We start from the raw sequence: 22,824 nt of genomic DNA, 5'->3' as shown, positions 1-22,824 counted from the left end.
TAAGAGAATTTACAGAAACTTGTTCTGTTCCTCAGAGATGTAAATTTCTTCCAGGCTCCTGCCATTCTTACAATATAGTAATGGGGTATTTTGAAAGAATCAGGGACCCATGCCTTGGAAATACAGTCACTGAAAACCCTGAGTCTCATTCCTCTGTGGAAGGGTAAATGCCCACATGTGATCATAAAACAACAGTTCACAGTTACAGGTAGCTTGCACATCTTGACCAGTCTCCCCTAATCCCTCCAGTCTCCAGCATGTTTTCAGTAATTTACTCCATTTCTTAAACATCTCCTGATCTTTTGTTTCTGTGGAGTTCAGTTTCATCTTTCTCCTTTACTAAAATGGTCTTGAATAAAGGCTAATGGCAGTCAGTTTGATTTTCTTCAACACTATGGTGATCTTGAAAATTTTTTGCTAACTGGTTCAAAATAGTTTTGTTCCTGGAACATGAGGTCTTTAATGCTCACCATTATACTGATATCTCTGGAGGTGGAGCACGGGAACAGTTTAATGTGAAGCTGGCCCTGAGGGAGACCAAGCACATGGTCTATCCCAAGTCTGCATCTCAAGGGTCTTAGGATGTGAAGATGTTTCATGAGAGGAAAGTAGTGGAGTGCAGACAGATAGTGGGCAGAGAGACTGTAGGTGGGCAGACAGTAGGCAGAGAGATAGTGGGACAGCAGAGAGTGGGCAGACAGTCAGTGTGTTGGGTGGGGCCTCCATTATCCAGAGTGTGTCTTCTTTCCTTTCCTGTGTATGTAACCCTCTGGGGTGTACTCTGGATGCAATGTAGAAATGAAGTATAGTAGGTTTTAGGCATAAGAATAACCACCATCCTTGGGCATGATGGCCATTAGGCCAGGTTTACATAGTTTACAACATTACAGAATTTTCATGAAGACAGGACCCCATTATTCACAAAAGGAAGGAGGGACTCTTTTTTTTACTGGAAAGGGAGATTTATCAGCTTGCACAAGTTCTGGGAATTCAGATTCATCAAGATTATCCAAAATCACAGGTTACCACATTTTCATAGTAAATGTTCTACTTTTAACAGAAACCCAGCAGGGCTGTGAACTCCATTTGTAATTTAGTTAAGCAACTCCAGATCCAAGACTCCATCTAATTTTAAAACTACACCATCTCTGTGGCTCTTAGAAAGAAAAACATTTTTTTTTATGGTACTCATAAAACCTCCCTGTATCTCTTATCATGTTTTGAAGCAAGAATTCTAAACTTCACATTTGCTATATCAGGACTTAGTACAGTGTGAAATTAGCATATCTCACAGAACTTGTGCTTCTTGTTCAAATAATAAGACCTTTCAAAGTCTTGCTTAAATAATACAGAAAACCTGGATCATGAAATACTGGATCAGAGTAGGTCCTATACTGCTGACAAACAGTTGATAACAGGATTGGCTCTACCTTCAATGCCAGCTAAGTGAGGTAACTATAAAAAAACAAGAATATTTATTACTAGGTAACCCAATGAAGAAAATTATAATAACAAATATATTTTGAAATTAGGAAAAACAGAAGGAGGTCCAAAAAATCAATAGGGAGCAACAACATTAAATTTAAGCATAACTTAAATATTATTCTTACATGAACAATAAAAGTGATGTTATAAGTGGGAAATTAGAATTTTGTGTTCTAATGTCTTTCTTTGATTTTGTAGGGAAATGTTTTAACCATTTGGGACACTAACCCAATTGTGTAACTTATGGACACACACGGAATGTCTAGAAATTCAAATAAATTCCAAATTAATTCAGTTCTGATACTGCTTGGTTCCTATCAGTTCCTATCAGCTCCTCCTTGTTTGCCTACTTCAGAGGATGTCAGTTGAGAGACTGGCGTTACACACTTTGGACCAACCAACTATTCATCAGGGCTTTCTGAGATGCCTTTTCAAATCTGATAATCAGAGAAACGTCTCACAGTCATTTACTATTTTATTAAAGGGATACAACTCAAGAACAGCTGAATGGAACTTATCCATAGGGCAAAGAGGGTATGACTTGTGGGACCTCATACCGTCTAGAATGCACACAGAATCTCACTGAGTTTTGTGGAGACCTTGATTTCAGCATTCCTCAGGTAGGTGCAACAGAATATTTCAAACCTTTGGTCAGCTGGTCTTTTTGCTGACCAGTTCCAACTTAAGGCTATGCCAGAGACCCAGAAGAAGTCACATAAGGGTAAATTCACTCATGGATGAAAAGAGCACACTCTGAATAACAAAAGATATGTTAGCATTTGGAAAAATCTTTGTTAGTCCTGTGCTAGAAAATTGGACAAAAACTAAACATGTGTTGTATTAGTATATTTAAAAGGTGGCCACTAAATAATAGAAATAGGTTCCAGAACATCTAAATCATTAAGAAAAAAGTGAAATATGAAGGGAAGGAGAGACATGTTCTTTTTCCCAACTCTCCTAAGTTCGTAGTTAAGACCTCAGAAACAAAACTAGAGAAAAGCAGGCAAAGGTTTTGATGCTGGCAGTTCACAGCATAAGAAGAATCCTCTACTCAAAAGTGACGATCCAAGCAGTGGCTACTGCCATGGCTTATATAATAATGTCAACCAAGTGTAAACAGGACAAAAAAGAAAGCTGTTCCAGGGTTCTAAAGATGACCAAACTATAGGAAGGAGGTTAAGTCTGTTCTAAGATTCCTCTAGGCCAGGACTGAGCATATTAACAACGAAAAGTAGAATTTGTTTCCCATCTTTAGTTTATCCTGCTTTAGGCAAGTGGAAGAGAGCAGAGTATGTCCTGCATTTGGGTGACCTACAGCTCAATACTTTATATCTTACTCAGAAATACCTTGTTTTCTTTCAAAAATCAAACATTTTTATTATTCCAAGAAAAAAGAAAAGAAGGCAACATAAATAGTATGGAGAATAGAAAGTACTACCTAGGAGAGAAGAAATGTGTCAAATACATCACTAATTACAGCAAATATAAGGATACTAAGCTCACTAATTAAAATAGAAAGATTCTCATATGGATTTGGAAAACAAGTTGCTTAGCTCTAGATGAGAAACACATAAATGTAAGGACTTGGAACAGCTGAGAGAAAAGGAAGAAAATAAAACATGACCAAAAACACCTAAAGAAAGATTAATTTGCTATATTCATATGAGATGGAATATTGTGAAAGGGAGGATACTGCTATATAATTATAAAGAACAATTAAACTCAACAGGAGGAGACCACACTGAACACATTCAATTCCAAAATGATGTGTGTGTGTGTGTGTGTGTGTGTGTGTGTGTGTGTGTGTGTGTGTGTGTAAAGTTGGTGGATAACTTGGGTAACTTGACATATCAGTGGTATAATTCAATACACACTGGCCTAGTTAATCAAGGTTGTAGATTTTATTCTGTGAGCTGGGACTGAATGTGGACTTACCTGCTGGACTCCTTTGCTTTGTTCAACCTCTGCTTCCAAAATACCCCACTCCTGACTATTCTGTTTGTTAACCACACAATTTGGTTTTTATTTTTGATAATTTCTATTATTATCTTGTGAATCTAGTAACACATTGAAATATTAATACTGTAACTCATCTAATATCTAGTCATATTGGAGAAAAAGGAGATTTTAGAGACTCATTAGCTGGGGCCTTGAAGTTAGAATGCTCCCATGGAATCTTCATTGTGTCTCTTTGCTTTTAGTTGTCTGCTCTTCCTAATTCAATTCTAATTCTAAGACAAAAAATGATCTTTCTAAGACTTGAATCCTGTCTTTCCCACATGTCTTCTATATCAAGATCACTCCTTCGAAGGGTTAACCTCCTTGCTAGATAACACGGTCCTTCAGCAATAGTCCAGTTTTCCTCACTAGCATCTTTTCCTTTGTGTTTTGTGTTTCATGGTGTCACTTTGAAGGAACTGAGACATTTCCTCATCTAGGAGCAAGATGGTCTCCTTTGTTCACAAGCTTGTCCCAAGTGCAGGATGGATATTTGACAAAAATGGCCACATTGGTTTTTAATATGTTAAAATACTCTCTTATAAGGACTTAAGTTATCTTATTCTAGTTTTTCCCACATGATTCTTTGTTTTAGCTCCCAAAGTATAACAAGTCAAGCACATGAAAGAGTGGGGCAGTGGGAGTTCCCAGAGACTGCTACAGAACTGAGTATTAGCTATTCAACACTCTGGTTATGTGCTGAAGAATACTTTGGATGTTATTCTTGCACCCATTCCATCTTTTCTAGACAAACCTTATGTAATTTCTAGTGTTGTCAGCTTGACAGAATCTAGAATCACCCATGAGATTGGCCCAGGGATCATCTGGGATCACCCAGGGATCATCTAGATTAAGGTAAGTCTTTGAGGAGATCTGTGATGGAATATCTCAACTTCAATGATTGATGTGAGGAACATTTTTAGATGGGTAGGCCATTCCGTGGGCATGGTGTCCTGAACTGTACAAAATGAAGAAAGCAAGCTTAGCACATGCGTTCATTTCTTCCTTCCTGTTTTCTGACTGTGATGTGATGTGACCAACGCTTCAAGCTCCTGCTGCTTTACTTCCTTGAAGTGTGAGCCAGAATGGATTCCTTCCCCCTTAAGCTGCTTTTGTCAAGGAATTTTTTTACCATAGCAATGAGAAAGTATTAGAACATTCTAGTTTTCCTCTGAGATTCCAATAAAACATTATACTTCCATGGTACTCTATGGCTACCTTCCTGTCCTTCTATGCTCCAGCACTCTGAGCTCTACCTTCTTCTTTCTCTGGGTAATAAATGCACACCTTGAAGTCATGATTTAATCATTAAGGTAAAGTAAGTTCAGTACAGTTTTTGACATATTGTTTTACTTCATTAAACCTTGCATTTTTCACTGTATTCATAAGGGTTCCATTTGTTTAAATCAGAGTGAGAGGAACTGTCAGAACGCATCCAAAAGAATGGTACATGGTGAATGCCTTGGGAAACTGTGAAAGACTCCAGGATAAAAGGCAGAGGGCATTACCTTAAATGCATTTTGTTCCTTACAACAAATATTTGCATTCTGTCTACAAGACATGCTTATTCTTATTTGATATTAGAACATAATTAAAGACCCCTAACATGAGTTCAGCAGCTGCTAATGGTGTATAATTGTAGCATATTATTTTTCTCAATTTTTGGCAACAAAATAGCTTACAAAATTGAATTTAGGTTGGGGAGTTTATTTTGGCTTACAACAAACCACAGACATAGGAATATAAGGCAGCTGGTCACACTTGTATTTGCATCCACGAAGCAGAAAAAGGTGAATACCCCTGTGCAGCTAATTTTCTTCTTATTTAATATGGGACCAGAGCTCACAGGATGGTTCTACCCAAGGTTAAGGTAATATCCATCTCAGTTATCCCTCTCTAGAAACTCCCTCACAGCCGTACTTGTAGTGGGGATTTGCTCCACCAATTAGCTTTGAGGTATAAGCCTTAGGGCAAGGTTTTTGATCCACACATGTGATCCCTTAAAAGAAAGAGAGGGAGGGTCATGGTCTTTTCTTCTTCTTCTTGGGGTGGGTTCAGAGGAGTGGATCCATTTGCTCCCGGGCAGAATGGAGAGCAGCTGTTCACCTGCATCTGGTTTGTGAGTGTATTGTGAGTGTGCTCCCCTTTATTACTTTAATAAATCCTTGTTACCCTATTAAACAGACTCACATGGATCTCTTGTAATAAGTGATGCCCACATGAAAAGACCCCACACACCCCTACTGGAGCAACTATTAAAAAAAATTAAGAGTTTCTGTCTCATATCAGAAGAGTCACTTGGTATGGGACAGAAAAAAACAAAAATTTAGGGATTATTGTTGTTGAAATTGTACTTCTCCCCATACTTATTCTTGACTCTTCTGAACCCTTCTTTAGATATAATGATATAAAATTTAAACTTTCTATTTTGATATTAATAATGTCTAAGTTTTCCACAGTGAAAAATAAAACTTTCTTTTTTCTTTCTTTTCTTTTCTTTTTCTTTTTTCTTTTTTTGGTTTTTCGAGACAGGGTTTCTCTGTGTTGCTTTGGAGCCTGTCCTGGAACTCACTCTGTAGCCCAGGCTGGCCTTATACTCACAGAGATTCAACTGCCTCTGCCTCCTGAGTGCTGGAATTAAAGGCATGTGCCACTACCGCCCAGCTCAATAAAATTTTCTTAACAGTGATCTCTGATATCTCCAGAAGGAAGATGAGGCCCCACAACAACAACTCTACCTGGTTCATAATGATGCCATTGTACCGATAAACACCACTCAAAGATTGGCCTTGGACTACAACTACTCAAGACAATTCCAAGGTGGCTGGCTGAGATGGCCTACCATCTTATACCCCTATCCAGAGCTTCAGATAAGCCTTGCCCATTACTCTGAGACTGACTACAAATGTTACAGCTAGTCATAATGGGATTTAAGCATTGCCTTAATTTTTACAGGACCCCACAGAGATACCATCACCCCCTAGATAGCAGGAAGCCATTCTAAGAAAATGATGCATCCTCTCCCAACAGGTTTTGTTTTCTCAGGGTTATGGACAATTGTCATTTGTTAGTGGCTGGTTTTAAGTTAATTGAGTTGAGGATGGATCAATAAAGTTTAGACTTAGGAATCTCTTTGGAAAAGAAAAAAGAGATTTATCTAGATAGGATAGGATAATAAGGTAGATTATTGTATCTACTTATAAACTAATTTAGCAAACTATCAGCTTTAGATAATTTGCATTTGTGTGGATTTTGCATATTGATAGAAATGTAAAATTATTTTTCTATTTCTGTTTAAGATAATTTGTATAGTGATACATATTGTTATATTGCACTACACATTTCTACATCTGATTGAGATACAAATTTGAGGTCATTATTTTTATATTGTGTATCTGTTTATAGATTGTTTATTTTTGTAATATGAAGCTTTAGGCTTTTTAGGTTGATAATAATTACAGGTTAATAAGTAACTCATGCTTGTCATACTTTTAGTTATGTTAATTAGGTTTTCTAGATATACAGAAATGTATATCAGATAAATAGTTAATCTGCAAACACTTCATTGACCTGGAGAATATGGCATTTAAATGTTTAATAACTTAGAACTCTGTTGACGTGAGACATGATTGCTCATGGCAGCACCATTCTACTCCTGAGAGAACGTCAGTCATCAACGACACTCTATATGGAATTTGTCTTCTTCTTGGCATAATTTGCCTGTTGGACAAAGAGCTGCCCTTGCCTCCACTGCTGACAGTAAGCACACTGTCCAATCTGGAGAAACAGAAAAAAAAAAGGAAAAAAGACTGTTGAACCTTGCCATGACAGGGTAGGACAACCTTTCAGAACTTTCAGCTTTGGAAATGGTCTGTTAGATATTCTAGGCCTGTAGCCAAAAATGGATGCCCCAATGTTACAGACAAATATTGGGTGACTGTCCAGGCAGCCAGCTGTCTCTGTCATTTCTTATATTTTTTTAAAGTTGCTTGCTTGCACTTCTTGTTCACAGGTAATATTATTTTACTTCTCAGGTCTTTCATGGCATTGAAAACTAGATGGTTGCAGTTATATTCCTCTTGTATCTTGCTAAGATATCAGGTACTAGAGTTAGATTCTTCAGGATGGGACAGCTATTGGAGTAATCTCTGCACTTTGCCATCTACCTATGTTCTGTATATTCTGGACAGCTAGAATGTGTTTCTTGCGTGATGTTGTTCTTGTTGGTTGTAGTTCAATTTTTGTTTATGTTATTACCCTTTCTTTCTCCTGGACATTACTTGATAATTGTTCTAATTGTATATAATTTTGTATTAGGTTTAGAATCTTCTTATTTAGACAGAAAGGGGAAGTATAGTGGGAATTCATTCCACCAATTAGCTTTGAGGGCATGGATTCTCATCCATATATGTGATTTCTTAAAAGGAGAGGGGGGCGTTGTGGCTTCTTCTTCTTCTTCTTCTTCTTCTTCTTCTTCTTCTTCTTCTCCTCCTCCTCCTCCTCCTCCTCCTCCTCCTCCTCCTCCCTCCTCTTCCTCCTTTCTTCCTCCTCTTGCTTCTTTTTCTTCTTAGGGTGGATTCAGACAACTGGATCCCTTTGCTCCCAGGCAGAATGGACAGTGGCTGTTCACTTGCTTCTGTGTTTGTGAGTGTATCTTCTCCTTATTACTTTAATAAATCCTTGTTACCCCCTTAAACAGACTCATGTGAATTTCTCATAATATGTATCTACAAATTTTTCTTCTAGATGATTATAGTTCCTGTCAAGTAGAACAATCAATGTTAACTATCATATAGAAAATAAGGGTAGAAAGTCCCAACCTATAGAGTGTATTCTGCTTACATGATATGTAAAAATAAGTGTGAATGATTTACTGGGATTCTCTTCTTAATAAGAAAATTAAAAAGGTATACAATAAACAAAATCATTATACTACAAATTTTAATTCCACTTTGAGAAAGGCCATGATTTTGAGCATAATTCTCCCTATAGCTCATTCCTTACTCTAAACAAAAGCCACTGTTGCATTTTTACTTTGCTTTCATGTCTGCTTATTGCCATAGTTACAGAGATGGTCAAATATATATCTATGCATATATATATATAAACATATATATATATATATACACATTTTGAGATAATCTTTTACTTTCAGAAATGCAAAAAAGAATAGAAAATACAGAAAAGAAGCAAATGGCTTCTGTCAAATAGATTTTATGATGTTCAATTTTTAACTTGGTACTAATAAAAGCAAGATCAATTTCTCTTATGGGCAACTAAAGCAATGGCAGAAAAAATGTATAAAATTTAAAAGTAAAATTTGCAAGAGCAACAGAAGAGTCTAGCTCCTAAGATAAGAGGAGAAAAAACAGGTAAAGAGAAATAAAGTAAGGTTGAGAAGTGACTCACTTTATAGTTTACCAGTGCCTGGAAGAGCTAAGAGGAACATTTTTCCATAACACATGATCTTGTGGGTAGCACAGAAATAGCACTCAAGAAAGCATGACTAAATATTTGTTATAAAGACTTACACAGGGGCTTGGGTGATGGCTTGATGGCTAAGAGTACTGATTACTTTTCCAAAGGACCTGGAGTTCAATTCCCAGCACCCACATGGTGACTAATAAACCATCTGTAACTACAGTTCCAAGGGAATTTGATTCTGTCTCTGGCTTCCATGGTAACTGCACGCACATGGTGCATAGACATATATTCAGGCAAAATGCCTGAAAATAAAAAATAAAATAAATTAAAAAGTTAGAAGACTTATCCAGGATTATTTGCATATTCATTCAATGGAATGCTCAGAATGATTCAAGTTTATGATAGTTTTTCAGATTAAATGCAGAGCCAAACAGCCACTGTTGCCCCTGCTTTTTCAAAGTCCATTTACTAGTAGGAGATACAAATACTAATTCCCAGTTACTCAAATAAAGATATAATGAGCATAAAAGGAACATGACAGTAAAGCACCTATGATACAAAAGCAGGTGGTATGTGGGCTTACTATATCCCAAGGGCTTCATTCTCCTTGAGAATGTTATACTGTCTTGAATCTAGAAAAAAAAATTTTGCTAATGGCAGAGAAGGCACAAAAACACTTGTCCAGGGAGAAGATGGTTATAAAGAGTCCTTACAAAAGGAAGGTGTATCTGTGGAAGATGGACATTATGGACTATGTGCATGATGGAGCAGGACACAAGGGTGGAGATGATGTTGATTGTTATGTAGCAGAAACCCAGAAGGGACGAACCCTGTAGTGTCTTTTGAGTTAGATTAAGGCTTCTGTCATTGCTGTTGAGCTCATTGTAGAACCATTGGAGACTTGTGAGTCTGCGATAATTGGATGAGATTTACTATTCCATCATGCTCATTCTGGCTGCTGATGGGGGTAAGAACATAAGTGACAGACAGGACATATATTCAGTGGTATGTGTGATTGTTGGTGACAGTTCTTCCTAAGGAGATAACAGGGGAGATCAAGTTAAGTGCATAGATTCAAAACACCTTTTGGAAGTGCAGCAAACAAGGCATTGAAGAGCAGGAAAATGTGTCAAGGACAATTTCACTAGAATCTTCACAATCAAATCACCTAAGTAGGAAGATCAAAGTCATTTTTATCCACATAGAGTTCTTGACTAAATTTTGGGTGCAGTTAATCAGGAGATTTTTTTTTTTTGAGAACTTTGTATGAATTGCTAATTAGTCTGATTTGGTGGTGTTAACCTCTAGTAAGAGGAATGATTTACAAATGAGCTTGATGCTTATATGTATAAATGCTGTTTAGGAAGTAGGGTTATTAGCAAAGTCTTGTCATCAGTGCATGAGCAGACAATTAAACTCACTGAAAGTATATTTTGTAGAAGCATGCCTTCTATTATGCCAGTTCTGATGAAGGTTAAAGTTTAAAGGTCAAAGCTGACATTCCTGCTATCTTTCTATTTAAACCCACTTGACTTACAAGTTCTAAGCATACTTTGTGATCTGATTCTTGATTATAGTTTTCTGCCTTAGGATAGTTTAATTATAGATATCAAAAAATTCATCTCACACTGTATAGGTATTCCCTTACATTATTATAAAGCTCAGAGATTTAGTTGGGATCTGGTGCTGGCTGGCTCTCCTTCCACTGGAGTCCTGTCTCCTCATACATGCTAACACTTGATGGTTACAAGATGACAACTGATATAACCATAATAATATTCTTTCTTGTTCACATGTAAAGCATCAAGTAGATGCTTTGAAACTATGAAACAAAAGTCCCATGTTGTATGTGTACTGACTTAAACAAACTGCACTGGGCTAGATAGTTAGATTCTTCTGTCTGATTCACATGTGGTACTTGTAATGGTTGGTACCACTGAAACTCATACTCAGAGAAAATGAGAAAAATGGTTGTTTTGTTGTTGTTGCTTATTTTTAAGGGATGGGGGACATAGGCTCTCATATATCACAGGCTATCGTTGAATTTGCTATCATAAAAGAAAACCTAAACTCTTTATTACTTTCAGAATACCAGACTTATATGTAGATTCAGGATGACCTTTAACTTGTAGGGTGGCTGGGATTACAGACATGTGCTATTGCACCTAAATTATTTGGTGTTAGGGATCAAACCCAGGACCCCATAAATGCTAGGCAACCACATTGCCAACTGAGCTTCATCACTAGCCTTGAGAGATAAGCCATTAAAGGCAAATATATATTTCAGAGTAGAAAGAGATGTCGTGAATTGTTAAGTGCTTAATGAAGAGACACTGTTGTATCAGTGAAATGAAAAGCTCTGAAGAGCCTGAAAAAATTACAGACTGAGAGAAAAACAGCTGAGATCCAAAAATCTGATCTGTACAGAAATATAAAAACTTTTATAAACCCTCCTCTTTCTCATTAATTAGACTCCCAGCGCTCCACCCGGGGCCTAGCCGTGGGTGTCTGCATCCAGATTCCTCAGTCCTTGGATGGGGTTTCTGGCACAACTATTAGGGTGTTTGGCCATCCCATCACCAGAGTAGGTTAGTCCCAGCTATCTCTCGACCATTGCCAGCAGTCTTTTGTGGGGGTATCTTTGTGCATTTCTGTGGGCCTCTTTAGCTCTTTGTTTCTTCCTTTTCTCATGTGGTCTTCATTTACCATGGTCTCCTATTCCTTGTTCTCCCTCTCTTTTCTTGATCCAGCTAGGATCTCCTGCTACCTTTCCCTCGACCCTCGCCCTTCATAGCTCCCACTCATGCCCAGGCTGTTCATGTAGATCTCATCCATTTCTATATGAGCGAGAATTGTTGACACCAAGGTTGGATAAAGCACAGGGACAAATAACCAAATGAATGGAAACACATGAACTATGAACCAAAGGCTGAGGGGCCCCCAACTGGATCAGGCCCTTTGAATAGGTGAGACAGTTGATTGGCTTGATCTGTTTGGGAGGCATCTAGGCAGTGGTACCAGGTCCTGGGCTCGTTGCATGAGTTAGCTGTTTGAAACCTGGGATTTATGCAGGGACGCTTGGCTCAATTGGGAGGAGGGGACTGGACCTGCCTGGACTGAGTCTATCAGGTCAATCCCAGTCCTCGGGGGAGACCTTGATCTGGAGGAGGTGGGAATAGGGGGTGGGCTGGGGGGAAGGGGAGGGGGCAGGAAGGGAGAGAACAAGGGAATCTGTGGCTACTATGTAGAACTGAATAGTATTGTAAAATAAATAAAAGAAAAGAAAAGAAGCTAAAAAAAAAAAAAAACCTTTTGAGTATTCCCACGATACTGAAAAGAAAATACAATAGTTGAGCTCATGTGTAGGTAATATCAAAGGTCTGAGACACTAAAAAATATTGTATAATATTTTCAGGTTTTGTGTAGAAGGTGTACCTGAAATATAAATGTGCTTCTTGTTGACTTGGTTACAGTCTCAAAACTATTTTATTATGAGACAAATGTTCCAATATTTGAAAAGAAACCCCTCAGATCTAAGATATCTTTAAATGTAAGCATTTCAGATATGAACTATAGAAACCATATAAACTTAAGTGGGAATTCAAACTCAAACTGGTGAAATGCCTAATTCTAAAATTTCTATTAACTTTATTTTTAATATACATAAGTTTGTATCTGAATTTATTTTAAAAATATCTTTTTAAATTAAAAACTGAAGATCTTGAACATCCAGAGTATGGAGTCAGAGGAATGGATGTTTACTGCACAGTGTGTTCCACCAATTTGTGTTTCAGTCATTGGCTTTTGGAAGAGGTTCCAGGGAATTTAAATGCACTCTCACCTCTTCACTTCTCTTTTCCTCAGATGCAACAAGGTTGATTAATTTCCCTCATAGTTACAAGAAAGGTGCTCTTTCTGAGACAACTCCATTTTCTCATTGTTACGCAGTCTGAAGGGGTGGGTTATATCTCTGTTGATATCGGTCAGCAGAGAATAAAATCTGTTATAAATCTCCTTGAATTCTGTTGAGTTTGCCCTCAAAACTCAGGACTTTGAGTTAAACTTCCCTTCTTCAGGTTTCTAAAGCAATGACTCACAGCTGACAAATACAGACACTCATCTCCCAGTTTTCTAAGGGCAGAATTTGGGCTTATGTCCAGAGATTATGTTCTTCAGCCTTAATCACCCATATAGCTTCTCAGACAATTTATTATACTCTGAAAATCTGGACAGATGGGCTATCACAACTAACATGGGAATACTAAGCAAGGGTAAAAGTAGATTTTAACATATGAGTCTATTTCATCCTCAGTATTTATGAGATGTAGACCTCAGTGTTATTGCTGCATCTGGGTAGCAGCTGCTGGGATCTGCCTGATTTAGGTACAAGTTGGCAGTTGGGAGAATGACAAGGTTATATTACACATGTGACAACCTACATGCAGATAATGATGCCTCTTAGAGGAGGGAATATATTCATACTAGAGAAGGACGTGGCAGGGTGTATTAAGGGAGCCTCAAGGGACTCAGAAACAGTAGCCAGATTTAGGACATTGTTTCATAGATGTAGTACTTTGGACTCGTCAGCCAATGAGTGAAAATGTCATTCTGATCTCTACATCCAGAACAGTGGGGCAGTCAGAGCGCTTATTTTAGATTTCTGAGTGTTCTGTCACAGAGAAACATTGTCATATTCTGTTTGAGCTGCCATAGAACAATAATAAACTGTGTATTATAAATAGATTAACAGTATTTCTTACAATCTTGGAGTTAGGAAGTTCAAATCAAGGCACAAAAGATCCACATCCAACTTTTTCATTCAAGTTCTTGCTATATCCTCATATCACAGAAGCAAGGGAGTTCTCTGGGATCTCCTTTATAAAGATGGTGATATCATTCATGCATGGGTTCTACATCTTAATCCCATCTCACTAGGGATTGGTTTCAATGTATGAGTTTTGGAGCCACACAGTGTCTATGAAACAGCAATAATTCAAAAACACTATTGAAATATACTTAAAATATTATATATATATATATATATATATATATATATATATATTTTATTTACGGCTATTAATGTGTGGTTACATCAGAGGAAAACTTGCAGGACTTAGTTCTTATTTTACCATGAACATTCTAGAATGCGTCTTTAACTTTTTTTTTTTAATATTTATTTATTATGTATACAGTGTTCTGTCTGCATGTGTCCCTGCAGGCCAGAAGAGGGCACCAGATATCATTACAGATGGTTGTGAGCCACCATGTGGTTGCTGGGAATTGAACTCAGGACCTTTGGAAGAACAGTCTGTGCTCTTAACCACTGAGCCATCTCTCCAGCCCCGCGTCTTTAACTTCTGACCCACCCTGGTAGCTTCTGAAACATTTTTAAAATTTGTATTTGGAAGCTATCCTTTTGCTTTTAATGCCATTACACTTAGCGATTCCCTAATCCTTCTGTCTTTGCCTACAGTGAATACTTCTATCTCACAGATGCTATGGCTTTACAGTTCTCTATGTATCGTAACACACTTCAGCACATCCTCTGATTATTTTTTTGATGGGCCTAAATTGTTTATTGGCCATGAATTTTTACACACATTATGTGTGTTAGCTGTAATGGTGGAGTTGGAGAGTATTGGGCTTTCTCCAGAGCCACCAATAGTGTGGTGGAACTTGTGCCCTTTCCAAAGCTATGTATGGCTCTTGTGGCCCACGCATCTCTCTGTGTTTGTGAACTGGTGTGGTGATCCACTGGGTGCCAGGATTCCTTATGATGGCTTTATGGAATGAATCAATGAGGATAATTTCCAAAAATCTGTCTGTGGAATCTTTACCAATCCAGTAAGAATTCAGGACTCTCAAAGCCCCACAACAGCATGTAAACAGGCTTTTCACTGTCTTACCCCATTCCATAGTCACCTCCCAAATTATCACTCAGAGGCTTATATTAATTATAAATGTTTGGCTGATGGCTGAAGCTTATTACTAGCTAGCTCTTACATTTAAATTAACCCATATTTCTTATCTATGCCTTACCATGTGGTTTGTGGTTTGTTACCTCATTTTCTATACATTTTGCTTCCTCAGTGACTGGTTGGAGTCTGCTCTGACTCTACCCTTCTTTATTTCTGTCCTCAGTTTGATTGTACCACCTAACTTTATCTTGCCTTGCCATTGGCCAAAACTGCTTTATTATTAACCAATGAGAGCAACACACATTCACAGCATACAGAAGCACATCCCACAGCAATGGTGTCTAGCTCACCATTACTTAGCAACAGATTGAAGGCTTCCAAAATGGACAGGCTTGCACCCTTAGGAACTGGGCACTTGTGGCCACCATGGAGGACAGGAATCCTGTATATGACATAACCTTGCTTGGCCTTGTACCCCAACATTCATGCATTATCAGTCTGGGTTAGGTGGGGAGCCCTGTGCAGCACAGAGAGATGGAAGTAATACCATCAGTGGACCCTCAGAAGAAAGTGCATCACTTCGGACTGCTTCTTCCTCCATAGCTTCTGGATGTGTTTGTATGCACCCATCTTGGCTCACCTGATATCAGCTGCCAGAGAAAAAAATACTTGTTTTGTTTTTTAGCCTTCATCAATTAGACCAGCAGCCTTAGAAGTTTCTGTTAGCTACTTTCCTGTACTTGTTATTCACCATAAACATCTTAGGAATATTATGCAGTGCACATCTTTGATTGCATTATTCCCTTGATTAAATAACTGCAGAGCTTCATCACTGTCTTCTAAATAACATTTAATTGTCATTAAGGTTTTTCTTGGTCTGTCCCCATTTCCTTTTAATCCATTTTCTCCAAGTGCCCTTCAGGCACCTAACCAAATCAACACTATTTTCCCATATTGTCCAAGTTCCTGTGCATTGGTTAGTTTTTGTTCCTATATCTCCATACTTGGAATGATTGTCCCTCATTATCCTATGTTAAAATCCAACTTTTCATTTACTTTCAGTGAGCCTCTCCTCTGATCTTGTCAACATTATTCCAAATTATGTTATTTGTAGACATTGTGTACAATCCAGTCTGCAAACTCACTGAGTAATGACCACTGTGATTCAACTGATACAGTACCAAACCCTGTGCTGTGGACACATTAGACTCATTCAAATACACTTACTGAAAGTCGAATGTGTCCACAGCACAGGGTTGGGTACTGTATCAGTTAAATCACAGTGGTCATTACTATGTGTATTTGAATGAGTTAGTACTCCAAATGAGATCATCAGCAGATAAAAGGATGGCAAGTAGGATCATTCAATTTGGATGATTTTCTTCTTTCTTTATTGACTCTCAAAACTATTTTCCAAATTTGTTTAAAAAGTAATGTTTCCATATGAAATTTCCACATATATTTCATTTTGGTAAATTTCTCCCTTCATCTCTTTGCTCCTCTTCTGCACTGTACCCTACACCCTATTACTCCTTCCATATTGTTCTGTTGTCTTCCTCATCCCCTTCCTTTAAAGCCTCTTTTTATGCAATCTTATCGGCCCCCATATCCAGGCCTTTATCCATATTCATTATACACATACGTAGCACATACATAGCAGTTAGAGGCTAGGATCTGCATGTGAGGAAGAACATTTTGTTCTAAGCCTAGGTTACCTCACTTAATATATTTTCCAGTTGTGCTCACTTCTTGCAAATTAAACTATTTTGGGGGCAAATAAAATTGCACTGTATATTTGTGCCATATTTCTCTTTTTAATTGAAAGCAGATGTTTTTCATACAATGTATTCTGATTATAGTTTCTCCTCCCCCAACTCCTCTCAGATCTTCCCCAATTTCCCACCCACACAAATCCATGCCTTTTCTTTTTCTATCTTATTAGAATACAAATTTGCAAGAAAAATAAAGTACAATAGGATACAATAAAAATAAACTAGAATAGGACAAAAATAGCACCCCCCCAAAAGCCCAAGAAACACATAAAGAAACATACATTTGCACACACAAAAAACCCATAAAGACAAAATCAGAAAACATAATATATAACCAAAAGATCTATAAAGTTAAAAAAATAAAAAGTCCCACACAAAGCATTGTAAGACCACCCCCAAAAAAAACCCATAGAGTTCATTTTGTGTTGTCCATCTACTGCTGGACATGGTACCTGGCCTTAAGTGTAGCTTGTATATCCAGTGAGACTCCATTGAAGAGAATTTTTCCATTGTGAGTAAATATTTGGAGATAGTTTCTGGGTTTGGAATGGGGGCTTTTATCTATTTCACATCTCAGCAGTGGGACCCAATCTTGTGCAGACTTGTCAGGTTCTGCATATGCTGCCATAGTCTCAGTGGGTTCATATGTATGTTGATATGTCTGTGTTTAGAAGGCCTTGTTTCCTTGATGTCTTCTATGCTCTATGGCTTTCACAGTCTTTCTGCCTCTGCTTCCACAGAGTTCCTTGAGCCCAGAGGGAAGGGATTTGATAGAGACATACTATTTAGGACTGAGTATTCCAAGGCCTCTCACTCTCTGTACATTGTCCAATTATGAATCTCTGTAATTGTTTCTACCTACTACATGGGGAAACTTCTCTGATGATTTCTGAGCAAGATACTGATCTATGAGTGTGGCAGAATGCTATTAGAATCATTTTATTGAAGAACAGTAGTATTTGAGTTCCCCCTAGGTCCCTGGCCTATCTAGTCTCAGGTTCTTGACCACCTAGACAGTGTCAGGCATGGATTCCATATTATTGAGTGGGCCTTAATTCCAATCAGACAGTGCTTGGTTACTCCCTCAACTCCTGTGCTACTATTGTACCAGCATATCATCAGGCGGGTCACCATTATATATTGCAGGGTTTGTATCTGTTTTTTTTTTTTATATTTCTCTATATGTAGTGTGCAAAGTACTTTCTAGTACCACAAACAGTAGTTAGTAGGGGTGAAGGCTCTAAGTAGAAACAAGATGGACTTCTCCATGTTCAGTGAGTTATGTAGGTGTTGTCTTCAGTAGTAGGACCTTATTATCAGTTAGTGAAGAGTACCCAATAGCCTTAGTAATAGACTGAGATGTTTGAGAGTTTCCATGGGGATGCTTTGGCCAACAACTTAGTTGCAATCCATTCCTGATACTGGAGATTTATTTTGTGGTGATAGACATCTAGTTGGGACTTTATCTTGCCTATTATTTGGTTATTCCAATTTAGATTTCTTTCCTGTTTGTACATATATTAAGAAGCTTCTACCATATTAGGTTTTCATGTGACCCCTCAAATGGCCCTTGGTTTTAGCTGTCATTCCCTGTATTCCTCCCTTACATTCCTCTTCCCTCTACTTCCCTATAGGATCTTCTCTTTCCGGGTCTGCCCCTACATCCATCCATAATAATGCATTCTATTTCACCTTCCTAGGGATATCCTTCCATCCCCCCTTAGTCATTTACTCTATACCTAACTACTGTGTTTATATGGATTATAGCCTGTTATCCAAGACTTAGCAGCTATGGTAATTTGAATGTAATTGGCCTAGAATAGACTCTACCATGTGGTTATTACAAAAGGAGCAAGCTGAGAAAGGAAAAATACAAAGTGTACAATTTGAGGAGAAAAGGAGCATCATGGAGTGGATTGGAGCTAAGTCCTCTGTTAAAGGAGATAAACAGATTAAGGCATGGAATAAAGGTACAATTTAAGGAGAAAAGGAGCACCAGGAAATGGACTGAAGCTAGGTCTGTGTTCAAGGAGATAGACAGATTACAACATGGAATAAAGGAAGTAGTGACTTCAGGGCAAGATCATACCCAGCTAAGTTTCCATCTTGTGAAAGGGAATTAAAAGAAAAAAAAAGCTTAAGCCAGGTATGGTGGTACACATTTTGAATTCCAGCACTAGGAAGGCAAAGGCTGGTAGAGCTCTCAGTTTGAGGCCAGTCTAGTCTACAGATCCATTTTCAAGACAGTAAGCTTAGCCAGTGAAGGATACCATCAGAAACAGAAAGCTGGTGAAGGTGTAATTGAATGAGGGGGCGATGTTCCAGTTACAGTAATCAGCATAACTTGTCAGCTTCAGCCATGTGGTTGTTCTGGCTTTAAGGATAGAAGAAAGGGGTTATGAAATTTGCCTCCATGCATAAAGAAAGCCACCAAAGCCAGGCATGTATTGGGGTATCCCTGAGTGGAGGCCCAGAGAGACTATAGTATAAAGCTGTAAAGTTAAGCCTTGGAGAACCCAAGATGTTGGAGAAGCCAATACCTGCCCAGGAAAGCTGATAACAAGGAGTGTAATTGGCCCAGTAGAAAGAAGTGTATTAGTCAACAAAAATGAAATAAGTTGGAAACCTGAAGAGTGTTTTGACATCAGACATGGAGATGCAGGGTTTGGAGTTTGCCCAGCTAGTGTTTGGTCCTGCTTTGTTCTAGTATTTCCCCACTATGCTCCCTTCCCTACATTTTGGAGTGGTGATGTATATCTTGTGCCATTATATGTTGGAAGTATGTGATTTTTTTATTTTGATTTTATAGGGGGTTACAGTTAAGAGATTGCATGAATCTCAGAAGAGACTTTTAACTTTGGACTTTTAAACATTGTTGAGACTGTGATAGACTATGGGCACTCTTGAAGTTTGACTAAATGCATTTTTCATCATGGTATTGTTACAAGCTTATGAGGCCAAGTAGTGGGATGTTGTAGTTTAAGTGTAATTGGCCCCCATAAACTCATAGGGAGTGGTGGTATTAAGAGGTGTCACTTTGTTGGAATAGGTGTGGCCTTGTTAGAGGAAGTATGTTACTGTAGTGGGTAGGCTTTGAGGTCTTCTTTGCTCAGTGTGACACTCAGCCTACTTCCAGCTACCTGTGGGTCAAGATGTAGCTCCTTTTCAGCTCTTTCTCCAGTACATGTCTGCCTGCATGCCACCATGTTGAGCCATAATGACAATGAATAAAACCTCTAAAAATGTAAGCCAATATAATTGTTTTTCCTTTATAAGAATTGCTGTGGCCATAGTGTCTCTTCACAACCAAAGAAACCCCAACTAAGACAGCAGCTAACTTCAACATACAAACTGTATTTGTCTTTTTGGAGCTGGGTTGCCCCACTCAGAATGATTTTCTCCAGTGCCATCAATGTATCTGTGAATTTCATGATTTTGTACTTTTAACAGCTGAGTAATTGTCTATTATGTAAATGCACACATTTTCTTTGTCCATTCATCCATTGATGGACATCTAGGTTGTTTCCAATTTCTGGCTATTATAATAGAGCAGCAATTAACATGGTTGACCAAATGTCTCTGGAGTAGGATGTAGTTGAGTCCTTAGCATATATACCTAAGAATGATATACCTGGATCTTAACATAGATATATTCTCATCTTCCTGAGGAGCTGCTGCACTGATTTCCATAGTGGATGTACAAGTTTGCAACCAATAGTATCTTTGCCAGCATGAACTATCATTTGTTTTATTAATCTTGTCCATTCTGGCAGGTGTAAGATGAAATCTCAAAGTAGTTTTGATTTGCATTACCCTGATCATTAAAGATATTGAACAGTTCTTTAACTTATTCTCAGCTATTTGTGTTTCTCCTTTTGAGAATTATCTGCTTAGATCTGTATCACAGTTTTAAATCGGGTTGTTTGCTTGATACCTAGGTTTTTTATAAGTTCTCTATGTATTTTAGATATTAGCCTTCTGATATATAGCTGGTAAAAAATCCTTTCCCATTTTGTTGGCTGCCATTTTGAATGATGATGTCCTTTGCTTTACAGAAGCTTTTCAATTCCATGAGGTTCCATTTATTGTTGTTCTTAGTGTCTGTGCTATCATTGTTCTGTTCAGAAAGTCTTTTCCTATGGAGTGAGTTCAAGACTGTTCCTTACTCTCCCTTCTTTCAGATTCACTGTATCTGGCTTTAGATTGAGGTCTTTGATCTTTCTGGAGTTAAGTTTTGTTCAAGGTGATCAGTATGTCTCTATTTGTATTTTATACATGCAGACATCTAATTTGACCAGCATAATTTCTTGAAGATGCTGTCTTTTTTTCCTGTGTGCATTTCTGACTTATGTCTATAGGTATGTGGATTTATATCTGGGTCTTCAATTTTATCCCATTGATCAATGTGCCTATTTTTATGCCAAAGCACAATATTTCTTCTATTCTTTTTTTTTTTAGATAGGGTTTCTCTATGTAGCTTTGGAACCTGTCCTGGAACTCACTCTGTAGCCCAGGCTGTCCTCAAACTCACAGAGATCATCTGCCTCAGCCCAAGTGCTGAGATTAAAGGCATGCACCACCACTGCCTGGCTATTTTTTCTATTCTTATAGCTCTCTAGTATAATTGATATTGAGGATGGTGATATCTCCAGATACCTCTTTTACTATTCAGGATTGATTGTTTTAGCTACTGTGTTTTTGTTTTGTTTTGTTTGTATGTGTGTTTCCACATAGTGGTAGTTTAAATAAGAATACCATACCTCCCCCCAAAAGCTCATATATTTTAATGTTTAGTCACTAGTGAGTGGCACTATTTGGAAGGATTACAAGGACTAAGAGATGTGGCATTGTTGGAGAAAGTATGCCACTGGAGGTGGTTTTCAAAAGTCTGTGCCAAGACCAGAGTCTGTCTCTCTCTACCTATGGATCAGGATGTAGTTCTCAGTCAGCTACAGCTTCAGCATCTGCCTGCATGCCTCCATGCCTCCTGCCATGATGATATTGAACTAAACCTCTAGAACTGTAAGCCCTCAAGTAAATGGCTTTCTCTTATAATATTTATCTTGCTCATGGTATCTCTTCACAACAATAGAACAGTGACTAAGACAGAAATTGTTACACCAGACTGGCATGTTGTTCTGACAGACCTGACTATGCTGAATTTTGGTGGAATGTGGACTTTGGAACTTTGGGTTAGGAAAGCAGTTAAGTTCTTTGAACAGGACTTAATAGGACATGCTAGTAGAAGCTTGGAACGTGTGATATTGAAATCAATATAAATTGTGGCCTGGCTCAAAAAGTTTCAGAAGGGAAGAATATTAGTAATATTAGTGATATTACTAGCAACCATTCTTGTGATACTTAGCAAAGAATGTGGCTTCTCTTTGTTCCCATCCTGAAAATCTGCCTAAGGTTAAATAGAAGAGTTTTAAATTAAAGGCATTGACAGAAGAGATTTCAAGAGAGCCTAATGTTAACTGTGTTGCATAATATTAATGATTACTCTTATGCAGATTTATAATAAAAAGGAACAAGCTAAGTGAGGAAAAATATATAGTGTACAGTTTGAGAAGAAAAGGAGCACTAGGAAGTGTAATGAAATGAAGTTTAGTGCTCAAGGAGATAAAAGGTTTAAAGAAAACCTGATGTTAAATGAAATAAAAGGAGTGATGACCTCAGAGTAAGACCCCACCAAGCCAACTTGTGAAAGAGAAATAAAGAAAACCTTAACCAAACACAAAAGAAAGCTGATGCAAATGTAATTCAAGGAGGGAGCCAATTTCCAGCCCCAGCTAGCAGCAGAACTTGGCAGATTCAGCCACTTGGTTCTGGCTTTAGAGTCAAGAATATAAGAAAGGGGTTGTGGAATCTCCCTCCATGGCTTATGAAAGTCATTGAGGCCAGGCATGCATCAGGAATGTCCCTGCAAGGAGTCCCAGGGAAGCTGCTGTGTGAAGCTGTGAAGGTGAAATTTTGGTTATATTGGAGACCACAAAATATTGGAGATGCCAGAGTCATGGGACACCTGCCCAGAAAAGCAGCAGACTGGGTATAGAACCAGCCCAAGAGAGAGAAATGTGTTGCAATCAACAAAGCTGAAAGAAGTTTTGGAGATCTTAAGAGCACGTTGACATCAGACAGATGTAGAATTTAGAAGAGTTTTTCTTGTTGGGGTTTGAACTTACTTTGTTTGGTCTAGTATTTCTTCACTATGCTCTCTTTCTTCC

The 22,824-nt window shown here is 38.1% G+C and overlaps 1 pseudogene; it reads right to left on the bottom strand.

The window, feature by feature from the left end:
* Positions 1-14,517: 14,517 nt before the first annotated feature.
* On the bottom strand, positions 14,518-15,455 carry LOC102907887 (large ribosomal subunit protein eL15 pseudogene; annotated as a pseudogene).
* Between the last annotated feature and the right edge of the window lie 7,369 nt (positions 15,456-22,824).

The sequence above is a fragment of the Peromyscus maniculatus genome, chromosome 7, assembly GCF_049852395.1.
Source record: "Peromyscus maniculatus bairdii isolate BWxNUB_F1_BW_parent chromosome 7, HU_Pman_BW_mat_3.1, whole genome shotgun sequence".
Lineage (NCBI taxonomy): Eukaryota > Metazoa > Chordata > Mammalia > Rodentia > Cricetidae > Peromyscus > Peromyscus maniculatus.
This window is presented reverse-complemented; position numbering and strand designations above follow the sequence as displayed.